Source organism: Anser anser, assembly GCF_964211835.1.
Source record: "Anser anser genome assembly, chromosome: 3".
NCBI classification, from domain to species: domain Eukaryota; kingdom Metazoa; phylum Chordata; class Aves; order Anseriformes; family Anatidae; genus Anser; species Anser anser.
In genome coordinates, this window is record NC_139722.1 from 62126284 (window position 1) to 62140143 (window position 13860).

Consider the following 13860-nt stretch of genomic DNA (forward strand, 5'->3'; position numbering starts at 1 on the left):
GCTTAGTCAGTTTCCTGGTGTCATTAGTTTATTTTGTGTACTAAGCAAAGCATTTATACTAAGTATCCAACAGCGCCTAAGGATGTTTGAAATTTACAAGGATGACCAGAAGTGACTTCACAGGAAATGTTTTGTTGTGTAATTTCATGCTTTCACCCACAGGGTAGGAATATTTTCCCTTACTAAAAATGTTTTGACTGGTAAAGCAAAGCTTTACTGCCACAACTGAACAATAACTGTTAAAAATAACACAAATGCCTAATTCTTACAGGAAATGAAAAACAGAAAATATTACTGAAAGTAAATCTACCCTTGAAATTTAACCTGTTATACAAAAGGACCATTTTAAAAGTAATAGTCATTAAGTGCTACTTTTCAAGTAGTTGATTCACAATCAGCTAGAAAACATTTATAATTTGAAAGAGTTAAAAGATAAAATATAGCACATTCAATCACTTTAATCATTCATGGTGAATGACAAGAACACACAAGATTCTGTTATGATTGGTTTAGTGACTTCGACCACCTCTCCAAAAAAACTAATTACAAACAACAAATGAAATGATTAAGCACTCTCAAGTTTAAAAAAAAAAGAGGTAATACATAACAAAACAGCACAACTAAAGCGCATACGTGTTTCAACTATTGAAATAACTTTATAGCCAATGGATAAACAAACCATACCACAAAAACAAACAAACAAACCTGCAGCTAAATTAATTTTGAAGATCCTTTTGCTTATAACGGATCCAACACCTTTCGAAAGGCTTGGCTCAACTTGTATGTACCAGTGTTCTCTGTAAAATGCATAGATTCACCAAGTTCACCAGTGACTGCATCATTTTCTATTTACCTCTATATATTCAGTAAATAATCTATCCTCTTGCGACAATGAAATTGAGGTGAAGTCCTACAATGATAGTCCTTGTATTTCATACACACTTGCAATTTAGAATTACATGACATTTGACATGGTGCATTAAAGCAACTATTAGCTTTGTGTAAATATAGATCATTAATCAACAGGGTAAGAACAAGAGTGTTTACTCAGTTTAATCTCACCTTAAAATAGTAGAGATTTAATCTTACATTGGAGTTCAGCAACCACAGCGCCCCAATCTGTATAAACTCAGTTATCATAGAGATTAATCTGGCAAAATGCACTTATGCCTGGCCATATTTGATCTTTTCCATGTTAGTTAACATAAAGCAATCCAGGAGTGACAAAAGTATGTATTTGGGAACAGTGGTATATTCCAGCCATCAGGAATAGCCAGGAAAACTATATCATGAAATCTTCCAAGAATTACTAGACACCTCCCTGAAATTAATGTAACTTGCTCTTTAATATTTCACCCATGTTTCTAAACAATTCTCCATCAATTTTTTTGTTGTTTTCACAGTGTTTTACAACAGAATAAGTAGCTACATTCTGCATCTGTAACATGGGCATTCTCAATGTCATAAGGCATGTCATGAGCCACACCTTTCAGGAAAAAAAGACTTCAATTAATCACCATAACAGGACAATCCCAAAAGCAACGTATGAATGAATCAATGAAGCAGAACACACATAATTTGTACTAAACAGCGGGAACTGAGAAGTTCCCTACCACACTTGGACCACTTTGGAAGCTGAGCTGACAGAATATAACTGCACATTTGAGGATTTCCATGAATTAAAAACACTTTTTTTTTTCCTTCTATTGCAACGAGCGAGTGCCACCTAGGGTGGCTATCAGGCTTTGTTTACTTTCCGTCTTTTAGACAAAATCAGTCGTCCGGTAGCGGGACCCCTCGGATTTAAGAATTAGGCATTTTTTAACGCGCCTGACAACATTTTTATTTAAGAAACGGGCGTTCGCGCTACCTTTAAAGCTAACTTCGTTATCATCACCCCGTAAGCACCCAAGCACCCAGGGGACGCGCGGCGCCTGACGCGCCGGCAGGGGCTGGCAGAGCCCTCACAGGCCGGGCACGGCGCTGGGCGCCGCCGCGCGCTGCAGCCCGCCCCAGCCGGGTACGGATGCAACGGCCGCCGGGGCGCACCGCTCCCCCCGCCCCCCGAGCCCCGACTCACGTGCTGCTGCTGCTCCTAGTACTAGTAGTGCTGGTGCTGCTGCTGCTGCTGCTGCGGCCACCCCTGTCTCACTCCTCCAATGGTCTCGCCCTCCCCCCTCCGCAGCGCCACGCAGGTGGTTCGGCCGAAAACAATCCCAGCTGCCAGGGAAACGGCGCGCATGCACCCAGCGTCCTGCCCTTTGCGCATGCGCGGCGCGCGCCCCTCACGGCCCCGTTTAAATACGGCAGCCGCGGGTGGTTTCCCGCCATAAAGGCGCGCATGCGCGTTAAGCCGCGGCGGCGGGCGGGGGATGGGGCAAGGGGCGTGCGCACGCGCATGCGCGGTGCCTCCCTCCCCGCCTGGGCTTTTGCCTGTCGTGGTGCTCCCCTTCTCTGCTCAGCCATGGGGCCGCTGCGGGCTGAGGTGGCCCGAGGAGGAGCTCAGAGGAGTGGCCGTTTCGGGGAATTTGCCCTTTTTTAAATTGGAAATTTGAAAACAAAACTTGTGAAAAGCTTTAGTAACAAAAGCCATTTACATCATCCACTTCAAAAATGTCAGAAGTAGCTCTGTTGAGGTCCGCCTAACGATGAAAGCTGGTTACAGAAGGATGAAACACCTGGGTGATGCTCTTTGTTGAACTCAGGAGGTTTTCTATGAGCTGAATGGCATAGACATCAGCTTTTGAAAATACTACAAATAGATGTACTGAAGCTATGCAGATTCTTGAGCTATGTAGATACTTAATTTCTTGTGTTTATTTAGTAGATAACTTACGCAATGGTTTGTTCTCCAGCAGTAAGAAATGATTTATTGTTATTGTTGAGGAAGAACTGTTTGTTCATTTGCAATTTGTTAATAATAAAAAAGTAAATAAATTGTTGATGTCCAAGTTATTTCGAACACTGGGAGGGTCACGTTTTAGACCCAGAAACGCATGTAGGTTTTGGACGAATATGGCCGTATCTGTTCAGAAGTGAAGTCAAGTAAAATCAGCCTTCAGCTGCCCATGTGCCATTGGTACAACCTAGAGGTGGGTTAATGCTTGGGATAGATACTGTAGAATCATCGAATCATTAAGGTCGGAAAAGAGCTTCAAGGTCATCTAGTCCAACCATCACCATGCTACCAATGTCACCCACTAAACCATGTCCCTAAGCACCAGTCCAACCTTACCAGGATAATGATATACAGTTCCCAAGAGTACTATGCCTAGAATTCTGTCAAAGAGTTAGACCTTCTGTCAGAATATACATATTGAAATCATTTGCTTGTTTCTCAAATATTATGTCAGATGCTGTTTTTTTCTCCCCCTAATTACCTGCTCTGCCTGTCCTCAAATGCTTATGTGCACCTATCTGATTGGTAGGGGAATGAGATACTAGTGGAAAAACTATTGCCTGTAAACAATTAAGTGCGTTTTTCATATTCCTAATTACTAATGTGCAGGAATCTTTGCAATACCAGGCTTCTTGCTGACAATGTATTGCAGTTTTCCCCATGGTGAAAGTTAAAATGATGCAAACCCTACTGAATTAGAAGTCCAAATATGGAAGCTAGTGCTTTTTATATCTAGAGTTGTGAGAAACTGGTTCTTTGAAATTCTTTTTATTATTTTTTTTCCTAGCAACTGTTACCTATATATGGTTATGCAAGTAAGATAAGGTGAAAAAATGTTCATGCGTGGCATCTGCAAATGTAACTTTCTAGTTCTAATGTCTAATGTGTCTAATGTTTGTAGTAAGAAACGTTCACTTACAGAAACATAATTGTCAGAGGAGCTGAGTTCAGTTGCAGTAGTATACTGTAGTCCTTAAGCGAGTAGTTTTAGTGAACAATAAAAGATTATGTTGAGATATTTAGAGGAAAATACATAAAACTTAAAGCTAACTAGAACTACTGAATTGTTAACAGTTTCATTTGAGGTCAGTCCCAAGTTTACATGTATATTTTTGTTCCCCTCACTCTTTGTATTTTCATGCATTACTCTTATACGGTCATCTCTAAATACAAAGAATGAGAATTTGTGTGGGAATGCATGCAAAACATTTCCACCAAAAGATGCTTAGGGTTGTCATCCATGACAATGTTCTGCAATTCTAAAGTAAATTTGGTGCCAGACATATGAGAATTTCAAATCTAGACTAGTCTGGGTAGAAGAGCGTTTATCTTCACTCAAATTTGCAAAGTCTGCAGTGTGTCAACTGGAGATAGATACTTTACGCATTGTTCCTTCATATTTATGAGTTTTCTGGGTGTAGCTATGATTGGGTTTAGGTTAGGGTTTATGTTTGCAGAAGCTATTGCTCCCGGGCTAAGATAAGGCAAACCCCCAAAGGGACTGTGACCCATGAACAGCCCATGCCAGAGCAGTTACTTCCCTGCAGGGTTTGTGACCTGTGGGTAAGCCTGTGGAGCAAGCACTTCCCCGATGGGACTGCAACCACTTGGGGTACCCATGCCAACACAGAACCTCTGAAGGAAGGTGGATAAGCCCATGCCATAGCAGGTAATTGCCCGAAGGGACTGCAGCTGTGGGTGAGCCGACATTTGGATCACGTACACCCCAAAAAGGACTACAGTCTGCAGAGGACCCACACTGGAGCGTACTAAAAGAGTGAAAAGGAAGGAACAGCAGAGAGAAACCTTTATGTATTGACCTCAAATCCCTGTACTGATCACTGCCTCATCGAAGGGACTGAGCATAACCTGTGGCAATAATGAGGACAGAGGAGAGTGTAGTGGGTTTATGTGGCCAAGTTTTGGTAGCAAGGGGTTGCAGGGGTGTCTTCTAAGAGAAGAATCCAGAAGCTGCCTCATGTTAGATAAGGGCCAGAGTCTGACGGCTACAAAGGGACCCGCCAGCAGTTCCCCTGCGGCCTGTGGAGAGGCCCCTGGTGGAGCAGGCTGTCCCCCTGCAGCCCATGGGTCCCACACGGAGCAGATCTCCACGCTGCAGCCCGTGGAGGAGCCCCCGGTGGAGCAGGTGGATGTGGCCTGGAGGAGGCTGCGGCCCATGGAGAGCCCCCGCAGGAGCAGGCCCCGGGCCGGAGCTGCAGCCCGTGGAGAGGAGCCCACGCAGGAGCAGGGGGCCTGGGGGGAGCTGCCGCCCGTGGGGGACCCATGCTGGAGCCGTTTGCTCTGGGGGGATGGACCCCATGGTACGGAGCCGTGTGGGAGCAGTTCTTGAAGAGCTGCTGCCTTTTGCCAGCCTCCCCAGTATCAGTTCGGGAAGAACAGCATCCCCCACACTGAAGCAGGGGCAGAGAGTGACCATGAAGGAGCGGCGTAGGGAAAGCCTATATAGTATAGACTGACTGCAGCCCCCATTCCCCATTCCCCTGTGCTGCTTGGGGGGGAGGAGGTAGAAGAGGGTGGGTGAGGGAAAGGTGGTTTTAGTTTGTTTTCTTTGTTTCTCACTTCTCTAGTTTGTTAGTAATAGGCAATAAACTTAATTAATCTCCCTAAGCTGAGTCTGTTTTGCCCATGATAATAATTGTTAAGTGATCTCCCTGTCCTTATCTCCACCCTTGAGCCCTTTTCATCACATTTTCTCCCCTTTCCCTTTGAGGAGGGGGAGTGAGAGAGTGGTTGTGGTGGAGCTCAGCTGCCCACTTGAGTAAAACCACCACAGAGAGATGTTTGAGGTGAAATGAGCCTGGAAGTGAAGATGAGCCTGGGAAAGGTGGAGGACAGATATTCTAAATGTTTGTCTATTTTGTTTTGTTTTGTTTTGTTTCCCAAGACATGAATCAGTCATTAAATATTTATGTTAATTGCCAAGAAGTTAAGTTAAATTTCCCAAGTTGAGTCTGCTACCCTATTTGCACATTGTATCATGGGATTCTTGATGGCTGGGGAGAATGTTTACTTGTATTCTTATCTGAACGGCTTCCCCAGAGACCTTCAATTGTAGAAGAACATGCCTGTGGTAGGGATATTCCTCTGGTAAAAGGCTACACAAACTTAGGTCATTGAGAATCTGTAGGACTGAAAGGTAAACTAGGATATATTACTAAGGACAACAGAACATTCTGTCCCTTCACATTTGACAGTAACTGCTGCTTTACTGGCTATTTTTATAGACGGTACTAAATAAAACAGCCTGAAATCCATTTTTTGGCCCAGAGGCCACAGCTTCCATAAAGATAAACTCTATTACCAACCAATGCCTGCTTGGAATAATCTGTGACTTTCACTAAACCCTGGCTAACCACAATGTTGTTACATGAGTGCTTCTTGGCACAGTTCGAAACTGCATCAAGAACCATGCTATCTGGGCTGTTAATATAACAGATGTCATACTCATGCCCTGACCCCATTTATTTTATTGGCATCCTTGTAGCTATTAATCCCAATGTGTGATTAGAGAATTTGAGTATGGGGTCTACATCCTCCAAACTTCTTAAAGTACCTCTACTTCTGCCCATTAGACTTCAGCTTCTGGAATACTGCAGTATGATTCCCTTAATTTTTGGAATATTATTGTTCCTCCTGACCAGTTTTGAAACATGTCGAATGATTATTCTGTCATCCCTATGAAGTTTTAGATATCTTAGTTGCTGTTATCTCAGAATCTCTCCTTGGGATCAGTGTTGGTGTCTGATGCAATTTAAAATAACCCTTGATACCCTGATTGACTTCCAGATTCACAAAGATCTGTAAGACCTCCAGAAGAACACAGATATGCCACATCTGCGTATATGTCTTAAGCACCTTAGGGCCATTTCAAATGGCAAAGGAGGCTTGTGCTAACAACTCTAGTTAGTACAGCATGGAGAGCAACTGCATTCGTTACCTGCTGTATGTGTACTTCCGGATGGGCAGAATCACTATTAACTGCCTTTGAGTCTGTCTTTGGTCCTCTCATGGAAGTTTCACTCTCTGCATGTAGGGCTCTCTGGGGAAGACTCATAGCTAATTAAAAGGGTGATGGAGTTCTCTTCACTGTATTAAAGCTTTTAGATTATGATTAAAGTTCTCCTAATAGTTGGAATGGAACAAACTATAATATATATTGCTGGATTTGGCAAACCAACAGGCCTGTGGAAATTGAGACAGGTTGAAATGAAAAGTGATTAATCTTTTATGGTGAACACTGAAGGGTGCTGTCAGTCTTGAATTTATGCTTCCTGTAGAGATTAGGGTTGAGGTTAAATGAGTGCCTGAGTGGCTCAGAGGACTAAGGTGAGGATTGGTGCCTACCATGTAAAGTCCCTTCCAGGATATGCAGGGGTGTCATTCGTAGAATGGTAGCTGCTGGGACTTTTGTCAGATAGATCTTCTTACAGCAAGACTGAAGAAAGATCTTTCTTTTCAAATCTGTTGAATAGTAAGATTATGCAAAGCCCTAGGGCTTGGATGAAAGCTGGGCCTGGCAGAGTGAGTGACATATGAAAGTTAGGAGGCTTGGTTATGCTTAATTCAAGAACAGTCATTTTTAATCTTTGACTTTGAAGCTAGATTTGATGTTGTCAAAGATTTGGCTTGTCAGGAGTAAAAATGGGCTACAGGGCCTTCTAAGTAAACTGTCACCAGACATCAACAAGTTTTCCTATTAGTAGTACAAACTTGGGTGAAGTCTCCAGTAATAATTCTTTTATAAAAGCATCTTATAGATTTCTGTGGCCATTACATCTATGAAAGACGCCTATTTCAGCAGTCTGAGTGGTCCTGCAGTCCGCAGTCTTCTAAACAAAAAGCTGTTAAGACAGCTTTCCATGTTGGAGGAAAATGCCATCACACCTCTTCAGTTGACTTGTTTAGTCAGATGTTTTTTGGGAATAGGCAGAAAGATGTAGTGTACTCTGTGATAAAGCCAAGAATATACGTTAATGTTAAATTTGGTACCTTCAAGCTGGGATGGTTAGAAATCTCCATTCTGCCATTAAGAATATTCTAGATACAAATCTACTGTAAGCCAAGATTTGACATGCTCATCTAAAGAAGGTTTTTTTCCATGTTTCTTCCAATGAAGTCCTATATCTTGTAGTTCTTCCTATGTACTTTTCATAGTGCATAACATGATCTGCTGATACTAAGTAGTTCTTACCTTTACAAGTGACACTTGCACTGCAGCTCAGAATGTTGCAATATATTTTCCAAAGTCAGGGCCACAGATACACTTTTTCCATTTCCTGATAGTGAAATGTGTTTGGAAAACATTGCAAAGGCAATGGAAATGAGGGGCTACATCTAAGAGATCCAGCCTGGGAAGTTCATCAGCCCAAAAAATCATGGGATGATTTTTGTCTGTACTTCGGTGACCACACCAAAGAAAAGTATGTATATTCCAAACAAAATGCATCCTGCACAAAAGCATACACAAGTAAACAAATCTTGTTCTGCTGTACAGAGGAAAAGAAGACTCTTGAAAAACAAAGGTTACATGGCTGTATGGAATTTTATTCTTCAATGAACTGTAAAACCTGTGATCACTTTATTCACCTTCTAGGTGAAGGGGCTTGTATTTGGAAAGCTTCACATTACTTACCTTACATTTGCTGTGTGGGGGAAAATAGAAAGCAATATGTACAATGATGACGTATTGTAGTCTACAATAAAGTTTGCAGATATCATGGGTATTCTGAAAGTCTTGCAGCAATTCTAGGATGGTGTAGAATGGTGCAAGGTTCTTGTCAGAGCCTAACAAAAAAAAAAAAAAAAGTAAAATTGGTCACATTCAGGGAACGACCTCTAGGTGTCACTTGAAGTTATAAAATAAAACGGGATTTGAGCTGGGTAATTCACACAGCTCTAAAGATGCGGTGGTATTTTAGCAGGTGTTGTTTAACTGATTAGTGGGTTATTTTCTCTTGATAGTGAAATATAAATTAGTTTCTATTATTGAGTATTCTGAGCAAACGATCTGACGGTTTCACGTAAATTGAAGCTAGTGTAACTTACAGGGCAACTCAGCAGAATTTTAATGATATTCACAAGAAAAAGAAATGACACAAAAATGACTAATGTTAATTACCAACTTCTTTAATAAACCTAGAAACCGGTCGTGCAAGATGCTTAGTATTCTGAGCTCAGTGTATCTTACATGCCAAATTTCTAGTGCTTTGAAAGCAATTCGTAAGGTCTTAACTATTTTGGAAATCTGATTTTAACTAAATATGCAGATACTGGCACTATAAATGTCTGTACATGCTTATTTGACAGTGTAAATGTTTATGGCCTTTTCTCAGAACTTCAGCTCTTTGAGGTGAAATGTTTTCATCTCAGTCTTGAAGATCTTGAATGTAAAGATCTTGAATCTTTAGCTCAATCCTTGATACATCCCCTATTCCTAAAGTTTGTGTCTTTATTTCAGGGGGATACAGAAGCATGTAATGTACTCAGTCCTTTCTTAGAAAAGATTTTTTGCATGTGCTTAAGAATGTCCTTTACCCTCATCCGCTTGTTGAGCTGTAATTATCATCTTAAATGTAAGTATTTTCCTGAGTAAGGACAAGAAACAATTGTGGCAATAGGTGTTTGTTTGTTTGTTTGCTTTCTCTTCCATTTTATCACCTTATTGGTGCTGAGAGTTCTCCCAAAGCTCAGATTTCTGTAATGCAGAAGATTTATTTCACAGTTTACTACATTTTTTACTTGTAGATTGCTAACAGGAAATTCACATATTAATACTCAGAGAAACATCTAAATAAATCTACTTTTGTCTATTTGAAGATGTCTTCAGTTTAGGAATATTTTAAATATTGTAAGAAATTCCAACCTTAATTGTCATATGAATAGAGAGACTTGGACGAACGCTGAAACTAAAAGGTAGCATGGTCTTAGGATCTGGTATTAAGGGGAAATGTAAGATTTACTGTTATAACAGGAGGAAAAGAATGAAATAAACTCTTTTTGTTTAGGAACCAGAAAACTAGGATTCAGAAGCCGCATATTCAAATTGTCTTTCCAGAGAATGAGGTCATGAGCCTTCTGCAGCAAAATTTTGATACCAATTTCAGTAGGGTTAAAGTTTCTCCAGCAATATCTCCTGAAGTATAGCTAAATCGCTACTGATTTTGTTCACATCTTCAGAATAAGAATATTTAGATAGTCCTGTCTTTCTGAAAGTAAGTTATCAGTAACAGTTTTATGTTCACATAAAGCTGCAGGTACCTTGCCACAGGATGGCAGTATAGCAGCATGTGTCATTAAATCTAATTTTTCCAAAGTATTTTGAAAACACTGGTCATTGGAGATAAAATCTGCCTGCAACTAAGTGCAGCATTATTTCTTTTTAACTTTTCAATATGTCATTGTTCCCTTTGTATGGTTACTGCATCTTTGCACACATTTTAATTACATTGTTTTTCTTTTGGGCTGTTTTTAGCCATACAATATGCTTTAATTAAGAATGATTATGAGAGCTTGTCTCTCCTGAATTTCCCTATTGTGCCCTATGATTAATAGTTTTCTATTTGTATACTACTTGTCACCATCCTTTTTGAGAAAAGTAATTTATTCTTTAAAATGTATTTCTTGATTTGTTTCATCTGATATATTTTCTTTCCCTTAAAGTCTTTTTTTTTTTTTTCAAATAAAACTGCTTTCACTGCAGTTTTGCAAGACTTATTTATCAAAAACACTATTGTTGCTTGCACTTTCTGGCTTTTATATCAAAGCCAGTAAAACTTTTCATCCTTTTGTTATTAGAAATGGGATAATGAAATTCTGAACTTACTGAAGTCTGTATTTCTAGGTAGACCTAGTCTACCCAGGCTCCAAACCTGTTGCACATGGCTAATACACATGAAAGACCTGATTTTGGTAGAGAGCAGATGGGGCTTGAGCATGTCTAAATAGCAGTCAGAAGTGAGATTGCTTGCAGTGTCTTTTCAACTTAATCTAACTCCAGGAAAGATTGGATAAGTTTTGACTGGGTTTTATTTTGTTGTGCAGTGCAGCAAATCAGGTGAGAAGTCTCATAACTTTGTACTGAAATTCTTCATTCAGCCAAATGTGCAGTTTATTTCTGCAGTGATGGGCACTGAGTAACTAGGTAACTTTGCCCTTATTAGGGTGGTGCATTGATACTATGGTGTAGTCAGATTTTGGTATCTGCACAGAAAAAGTGAAGACTTTACCTTTAATTTGTCTTTCTTAAAGACACCATTCTGTCCAAGTCGTAATGAGGATAAAGATACTTTAGAAATCAGTCTAAGTTGACATTTCAAATTTATTTTGAAGTAAAAGGATTGCAGAATGAAATTTGGTGAAGAAAATGACTAATTGAACATCCAAATGGCTTGATGATAGAGCGTAGAAATGAACACCACATTTTTTTTCATGGAATATTCCTCCTTAAATAATGTGCAAAGCAATAACAAAAAATTCTTGTAAAGATGCTTATAGTTTAAAAAAAATCAGTTAGTAATTCAGATACTCGGCACAGACATGATCTAAATCTCTGTTCTCCCATTTCTGCATCTTCTGTTGAGCTAGAAACTGAAAACTGATTGAAGATGCTTTTCTATCTTTTCACTTTTCAGTGTTGACTAGGTCTACATTGTTCTTTCCCCATCTCTAGCGATCTTTAAGAATCTGCCCTTCGCAGGTTTCTTTATATATCTTTACCCTGTTAGAACTCATAATGAGTATATATTTTAGCCATTATCTATTTAGCTAATATGCAATTCTGCATTTTTTAAATCCCACTTATATTCTGTTATCCCCTGAGCACAGGCATAACTTCATTTAGACTGACGTTATTATCAAAAAGTTTTTTTATTTTCCCTGTATCTGATTTCAATACACTTTTATTAACTCAGTTCCTAACTTTTGCTTCTAAATCCAGAAATCTAGGAATTGCCCTTGATCCTCTCTCTTACCCTTCTACAAGCTTTTTTATTATTATTATTATTTATTTATTTTTGTCTTTTATAATGCTGTTTGTGCTTAACATGGTATTGCCAACTCTTTCCGTGCTTGTGCCATTTTTTTCCTTGACTAATACAGCTTCTTGTGTTATAGGCTTTCTATATCCTCTTTCCGTTAAACTAGATAATCTGAAGACAGCTCTTATTTCTTGTTGCTGCAAGAGGATAGTGATAAGTCCTCTTTTTCTTCAGGAAGTAGAATACCCATGTGTTTTGCCACTGGTTTCAAGTCTTGTAAAACAAGGACATAGGAACCTGACCACATCGGAAGCAAAGCCATCACACACACATACACAGATCAAATGGAAAACCTACCTTGTATAAAACCAATGTATTGGAAAATAACAGTATCCATGTTTCCTCCTGAAATATTTTTTAGATATGTTTACTACTTGCATCTCCTTGGTGTTTTGATGGGCAAAATTTCTCTCTATGCATTTTTACAATTTTGCAAACTCTGTTTCTTGCCCACAGTCATTTTGTACTAGCAATCTTTTCCTAAGATTTTAGATACTCAGATTCTGCTTATCAGATACAGTAATTTTTCATCATCCTCCATTTCAGAATTATACCTCTGGGTTCAGTCACTTTACTTCTACATGTCTCTGGTCCCTTTATCATTTCTCTGACTTGGGCCTGCAGATCCCCATAGGATTAAAAGATTATGTTTGAACTACACCAACTCTCTGAAGATTTCACACAGTGCTTATTGAATTACCTTCTCTCATCTAAATGGTTTTGCTTTTCCATTTCCACAGTACAGCCCAGTATTTCTCTGCATTATTGGATAAAGCTGAAAAACATTTCAGTCCTCATTCCTATGTAACATATATAAGTTCAGCTACTAGTGAATGGGTATGAAATTGTTTTCATTACTCACTATGCTTTTTTGTGTATTTCGTGTTACTATGCATTTTTCACATCACAGAGCTCTCACTTTTTGTTTGCATTGTCTGAACTCGAATATTTTATGACTTGATAGAGCCGGTCTATCCCAGGCTAGTTCACTGAATTAGCTCTACTTCCTAGTTTTAGTAGTTGCAATGACCAGTACCGATCAAATGAGTTGGGGAGAGAAGAGACTGATATACTTGCCCTCAAAACATAGAATACAGAACTCCAAAATGACCTGCAGTCTATTTGTCCTTTTTAAGGCAAGGAGAGCTATACCTATATCATTGCAGGCGGTTCTTGAAATCTTCCAGAGATGGAGATTCCACAGCCTCTTCACCCATGGGGTTCTGAGGAGCTGTTACCCTTTCTCTTAGGAAGTTATTCTCCCTTTTGCTACCATTTAGGTCTATTAATCCTGTTCACCACAGAGAGACTAGATTATTGCCTTTCTCTTTGTGTCAGTGAAGGGGAGCTCTCTCCTCTGGAACTGGTCCAAATCTTTCTGAAAGTGTGGTGCCTACATGAAAGGCAGTACTACAGCTAGTGTCTTAGTGTTGAAAATGCAAAATAACTGCTTTACAGGTCTTTCGGATCGTAGTCATAAATGCTTTTTCCAATGACATTGGTATTACTGACTCACAACTCTTGATCCCTCCAGTTTTGGATCCTGTTCAGCAGAACTCCTAGCTAAACATTTGCCAAGCTGTATACATGCTTATTGTTTTGCATGTCATCCTGCACATGTCCTTACTGAATTGCATTCTCTTTTTTCAGATTTATTTCCTGTTTGTCAAGATTACTTTGAATTATAGCACTCTTGTCTAAAATGCTTGCAGTTCCTCACAGATTGGTGTAACTGACAGTTTAAAAATCTTCCTCTTTATTATACCATACAGTTAATAGCTAGTACATCAAATAGTATCAGACCCAGGGCACACTCCTGCAAATCTCATCGATACAGCCTTCCATGTTCACAGTGAATTAATGATAGCTACTTCTGAATTGTTTTTCAACCATTTTTATATCATC

The 13860-nt window shown here is 39.7% G+C and overlaps 1 protein-coding gene across 5 annotated transcripts in view; it reads right to left on the bottom strand.

Moving 5' to 3' along the window:
• Positions 1-4562, bottom strand: part of AHI1 (Abelson helper integration site 1) — a 98060-nt gene extending 93498 nt beyond the window's left edge. For 2 of the 5 annotated variants that reach the window (XM_083829363.1, XM_083829364.1), the window contains exon 1: positions 2081-4559. The gene's annotated coding sequence lies outside the window, so the exon portion shown is untranslated. Of the gene's footprint in view, positions 1-705; positions 798-1870; positions 2043-2080 lie in introns of those variants that run through there. The other 3 variants (XM_083829366.1, XM_083829367.1, XM_083829365.1) reach the window with 3 other exon arrangements.
• Positions 4563-13860: the final 9298 nt, after the last annotated feature.